The sequence below is a fragment of the Otolemur garnettii genome, unplaced genomic scaffold, assembly GCF_000181295.1.
Source record: "Otolemur garnettii isolate 467f Iridium unplaced genomic scaffold, OtoGar3 scaffold00335, whole genome shotgun sequence".
Taxonomy (NCBI): Eukaryota; Metazoa; Chordata; class Mammalia; order Primates; family Galagidae; genus Otolemur; species Otolemur garnettii.
This window is the reverse complement of record NW_003852730.1, coordinates 178325-184274: the sequence shown is the minus strand read 5'-3', so window position 1 is coordinate 184274 and position 5950 is coordinate 178325.

The window sequence follows — 5950 nt, the reverse complement described above, 5'->3', positions numbered from 1 at the left end:
GGCACTCTACCAAGGATGACAAAGTGAGACTCTGTCTCAAAAGACAAAATAAAATTGACAGGGGCACATGACAACTGGATATGTGAAAGTGCCTGTGAGAAGGAGAAGACACAACAAACTCCTCGATGGAAAGTCACAGGTTTTAATTTGACTCTGTGTATGAATACCACTGGTGTTTTTATCTTGTATAGTAAGAACATATACAAATGGTTTCCACCCAAATGGTTAGATGCTATAGACATAGTTATGTAACAACCTGTTACCAAGTACTCCACCATAAAGCCTAGTCAAATTAAAAATTTGGCCTCTTTTGTTCATAAGGTGGTACTTTATAAAGATACAAAATGTGGCATTATAAGAAATCCCCTTCTCTATGTAGGGATCATTGCAAAACCTCCTTTTTCTCTCAGTTGCTTCACTGAAAGATTAACTCACAATTGTGGTAGTTTATTTTTATTTTGTGTGTTTGTATTTACAATTGTGGTAGATTAATAAGAGAAAGGTTGGGCCATCCCCATATCTCAGTGGTAGGGCACCGGCAACAAACCCTGAGGCTGGCAGGCTGGCAGGTTCAAACCCAGCCCAGGCTAGCTAAAAGAACAATGCCAAAAAAAAAAAAAAAAAAAAGACCTGGGTGTTGTGGCAGGTGCCTGTAGTCCCAGCTCCTTGGGCCTACAAGAGAATCGCTTAAGACCAAGAGTTGGTGGTTGCTGTGAGGTGTGACCCCATGGCACTCTACCAAGTGCAACAGCTTGAGATTCTGTCTAAAATTAAAAAAAAAAAATAAGAGAAAGGTTTATTTATTTATTCATTTATTTATTTTTGGAGACAGAGTCTCACTTTGTCATCCTTGGTGGAGTGCCATGACATCACAGCTCACAGCAACCTCAAACTCTTGGGCTCAAACAATTGTCCTTCCTCAGCCTCCCAAGCAGCTGGGACCGTGGGCACCCACCACAATGCCCAAAATTGTTGTTGTTGTTGTTCTAGTCATCATTGTTATTGGACAGGCCCAAACCAGGTTCAAACTCACCAGCCCTGGTGTATGTGGCTGTTGCCCTAATTGTTGAGCTACAGGTGCCAAGCCCAGACTTACTCTTTGAACTAAGTTTTAAGTAATTACTAACTAGACAAGAACTTTTAGTAAGGTTTTGTCATTTTTGTAAGCATTTGTTGTTTTTAGGAATCTAATACTTGCATATGTACAAGTAGACATTGTGGACATTAGAGTACTCATTGTTTTTAGAAATTAAAGATTTATTTTTCCAATAAATTTTTGTCTTTAGCTTTCAGATTTTTATGATTAAGGCAACGTTTTTATGTAAATATATAATAAAAAGGAACAAATGTAAAAAGCAGAAATTTTTGCAAATTTCTGGATGTGCATTTTATGAAGTATATTTTACCACTATTTTTTTGTTTTTTCTCAGAAATTTTATAGATTTCTGAGTGTGCATTTTATGAAGTATATTTTACCACTATTTATTTGGTTTTTCTTTTTTTTCTTTTTTCTTTTCTTTTCTTTTTTTTTTTCTTTTTTTGAGGCAGAGTCTCACTATGTCATGCTTGGTAGAGTTCGATGGCATCACAGCTCACAGCAACCTCAAATTCTTGGGCTTAAGCAATTCTCTTGCCTCAGCCTCCCACACTGCTGGGACTACAGGTGCCTGCCACAATGCCTGGCTATTTTTTGTTTCAGTTTTCATTAGTGGTTAGCTGTCCTGGACCAGGTTCAAACCCACCAACTTCTGTGTAGGTTGCTGGCGCTGTAACCACTGTGCTATGGACACCTAGCCATATTTGGTTGTTCTTGATGTAGACATTTGAGGCATTTAATTTAATTTAAGATAACTTAATTATTAAATTTAATTTTATTGTAGACTTATTTTAGTTTCTGTTATTATTTACAACAGGATTAAAATTTTTGTTTAAATAAAAGTCAAGAGTTAAAAACATAAATCTGTGGTACAAATTAAATGTGATAAAAATTAAATAAAACAGAGCTTAACTGAGCAATGAGTATTTCACAAACTGGTCAGTTGAATTAGAAGTGGTTTGGAGAGACTCTTACGTTGAGAAGATGCATGACTGAAAAAAGAAAGTAAGGTATAAAAACAGTTGGATTGGCTAAAGCTCAGTATTGTCTTACTTAAATACAGTTTGAATCTGCAGGCTGTTTTTGTTTTTGTTTCACTTTCCCATTTTTTTTTTTATTTCAGTTTCCTTTATTCCATGAATATTTACAGAACATCAACTATAGGCAAAACATTGACATAATCATTGAAGATAACATTGGGACAAATATATCAATTGTATGAGGGAACAAAAGCATTATCTACAATGCAGGATGTTTTGGATTGGCCAAAATTCTATGATCCATAGAGAAGAAAGAGTAGAAAGGAGTGAAGATGAATAGAGTGAACTTCACTGAGGACAAACAGAAGAACTTTTTATCTTGTGGGTCAAACTATTATGCCTGAATCAAGGTAATTACTTAATTAAAGAGATAAGAAGTATTTTAAAAGCTGGAGAACAGTTTTGACACAATCTGCAAAAGAGGCTCAATGCCTGTATCTCAGTGGTTAGGGCACTGGCCACATGCACTGGACTGAAGGGTTCGAACCCCACCTGGGCCTGCTAAACAAAAATGACAATAACAATTAAAAAAAGCCAGGGCAGTGCCTGTCACTCAGTGCATAGAGCACTGGCCCATATACCAAGAGTGGTGGGTTCGAACCTGGCCTCAGCCAACTGCAACCAAAAAATAGCCAGACATTGTGGCAGGCACCTGTAGTCCCAGCTACTTGGGAGACTGAGGCAGGAGAATTGCCTAAGTGCAGGAGTTGGAGGTTGCTGTGAGGGGTGATGCCACTGCACTCTATTGAGGACTACAGGGTGAGACTCTCTCTAAGAAAAAATAGCCAGTCATCATGGTGTAGTCCCCCTGTAGTCCCAACTACTTGTGAGGCTGAGGCAAGAGAATTGCTTGAGCCCAAGTGATGACACAGCACTCCACTGAGGGTCACATGGTAAGACTTTGTCTCAAAAAAAAAAAATCTACAAAAGAAAGGCATTACTAGTCATGAATAAGAGTTAATTTATAATTTTGTTCAGTCATATTTTCTAGGGTCACAGATTTTCAGTTAATCATTTATATATAAATATTTAAAAGTCTCATACATTGGCTCAGCACCTGTAGCTCAGCACTTAGTGCACCAGCCACATACACTGGAGCTGGTGGGTTCAAATTCAGTCTGGGCCTGTGAAACAACAATGACAACTACAACCAAAAAACAAAAAAAAAGCTGGGCATTGTGGTGGGTGCCTGTAGTTCCAACTACTTGGGAGGTTGAGGCAAGAGAATCGCTTGAGCCCAAGAGTTTCAGGATAAAGACAATGCCTATGGTTGAAAGGAGTAAGGCTCTGGCCCCATAAGCCAGAGGTGGCAGGTTCAAACCCAGCCCTGTCCAAAACCTGAAAAATAAATAAATATAAATAAATTTTTAAAAAAAGAGTTTGAAATTGCTGTGAGCTGTGAAACTACGTCACTCTACCAAGGGCAACATAGTGAGACTCTGTCTCAAAAAAAGTCTCTTGTATCTCTATAGAATATAGGAAAGCAGGCAGTGCCTATAGCTTAGTGGCTAGGGCACCAGCTACATGCACTGGTGGTGGCAGGTTGAACCCAGCCCTGGCCTGCCTAACAGTAATGACAACTACAACAACCACCACAATAACAGCAAAAAAAAAAAAATAGGAAACCCATAGTTGTGCATAGAAGGGAAAGGAACTAATGAATGTTATAAATCATAAATATTATTTTTTTTAGACAGAGTCTCAAAATTTAGAAGTCTTTTAATTTAAGGGATATATTTTTGGTCATTAATCTTAATGGTATATTTATTCCAAAAACAACTCAATCCAATGCCTCTTTATAAGGCCCAATGCCTCTTCATAGAAAAAGGCCATTTCTAAGATTCCTAAAAAGTGACTTTCAGAAATAGACTTCTGATAGAATAGACAATGAGAAAAGACTTAACTCTTCAGAGTTTGACCTGTTTGGTACACACAGTATACTGCTTAGAATCTTATGTGTTCTGGTCTCCCAGTTTTTTCAGATCAGCACTTGGACTTGTTCCCAACAAAGCACACCTCCCAGATAGTGGAGCCTGAGGAGAGACTCCCACTCAGTCATAAAGTCAAGCTCAGAGACATAAAACAGGACTAGAGGAAAACCTCATATGGCTTTGGTTTTCAGGGACCCAAAACAAAGTTTGCCTTAAAAGACACAGGACTGGTCTTGGAGCCTCGATGGAGGACTGTAGCCAGCTTTTTACAGAAGCTCCCATCCAGAAGGAGGCTTAAAGGACAGAAGTTTAGCAAGGGAGCTGATGCTTTGGAGCAGAGCCAAGAGAGAAGATTGAAGAGCACACCTCAACCTTCCTGAGGTGAGCTGTGACCCCAAAAATACAACCAAAAGGTACAAAATCCACCACCAAGCAACGGGAGTCCCCTCCCCCACAACAAGGACTCGCAGTTTACTCCATGCAAACAGTGAGCAGAGTTCAAACTTCCTCCCACTCTATCTCATGAGAGAGACCCCCTAAAACTGGACCTCCTACCCCTTCTGGCATGCCATGGCACCCTCCTGCCAGATATAAAACTGTAAAACTGTATAAAACTGTGTATATTTCCATCTACAACATTGAACTCTGAGAAGTCCCCACCCACCCATCCCGAGGTCTGGAGCTTTGTTACCTATGGAGTCCAGATTCTTGGGCATCTCCTTGAGAGAAGTGAAGGGAGAAAGGGCTGGTGCTGCTCTGCACTGACTGTGGTACAGGTCTGAGGAGAAGAGAACCAGCTTGGAGGAAGCCAGTACAGCAACAGTGGCATCCTGAGCTGCAAACTGACGCCATTCCAGGACCATCTCTCTGGGCAACCAGAGGTTCCGGACAGCAGCCAGTGGCGGAACGTAAGCAAAGAGACGATTGACACCAGCCCTCAGGGTATAATACAGCTGAGACAAAGGCAGTGGGCGAGCAGAGGCTGGAATTGACACCTGAGTGTAAACTGCTATTTGTCTGCTGCCCAGAGCTGAATGCAGCCTCTGACTTGCAGAGGAATCTAGCTAGACAGAAGCCTAATTTAAACACACAAGGCACCCCTGACGAACTCAGATTTCTGGCTGATTTTGCCAGTTGTAAACCCCAGGAGCAGTTGCCTACTGGAGTGAATAGGGTCACAGACCTGGGGGATTACGAGTGACTGGGTGCAATGTCGGGAAGGAGATATTAACCTTCCCAGACTAACCCATCTGCTGGGTGGGTGCCTTTGCCATCACGGAGCACTGGAGCAAGTTATATCTGAGCTGCGAGCGGATCCCTCTTATCTAGCTACTGGAAATGCTACCACTGCCATTCCCCCACCCCCTGGCTGCTCCAGAGGGGCTGAACTAGGACTGATAGGGCTGCTGCCAGTCTCCTGTCCCCCCGTTGCCCTGGCAGGCTGAACGAGGTCTAATCCAGCTACACACACTTCTGTGTGGCTGCTGCTGTTCCACTGCACCCTGGTTTCCCTAGCACCCAAGAACTGGGAGAAGACAACATACACTCTCTGCCTGTCTCTCTGGGCAACAAGAAGAAGCCACCAACTGAACAGTTCTGATAAAGCCTCCAAACAAGGTAAACTCAACATGGGGCAGAATCAGCGGAAAAACTATGGCAACTTGAATAACCGGAGTAGATCAACTCCCCCAAGGAAAAATGGGGGCAGACGCAATTGAAGACCCCATCCACAAGCAAATGGCTGGGATGTCAGAAATCGAGTTCAGAATGTGGATAGCAAATAAGATTAACCAAATGGAGCTTGGCGCCTGTGGCTCAAGTGGCTAAGGCACCAGCCACATACACCTAAGGTGGCGGGTTTGAATCCCCAGACTGGGCCCGCC